The sequence below is a fragment of the Dendrobium catenatum genome, unplaced genomic scaffold, assembly GCF_001605985.2.
Source record: "Dendrobium catenatum unplaced genomic scaffold, ASM160598v2 fragScaff_scaffold_1061, whole genome shotgun sequence".
NCBI lineage: Eukaryota > Viridiplantae > Streptophyta > Magnoliopsida > Asparagales > Orchidaceae > Dendrobium > Dendrobium catenatum.
Genome location: NW_021319523.1, coordinates 2653359 through 2653578, shown reverse-complemented (window position 1 = coordinate 2653578; position 220 = coordinate 2653359).

Sequence of the window (220 nt, the reverse complement as noted above, 5' to 3'; positions counted from 1 at the left end):
CTATAATTCGCACAATCTTGTGCATCACCTTTATTCTTAAAAATAGGAATTAACATACTCATTCTCCACTCCAATGTCTCTAGATGCCAATATAAGAATTTCTCACAAGCTACACTCTCCTTTCATTTGAATACAACTCTTTAAATAAAGATAAAACAGACTTAACTAACTCGTAGTGCTGAGGCGCTGTACCCGCAGAGACTCAGCAATAACTCTATCT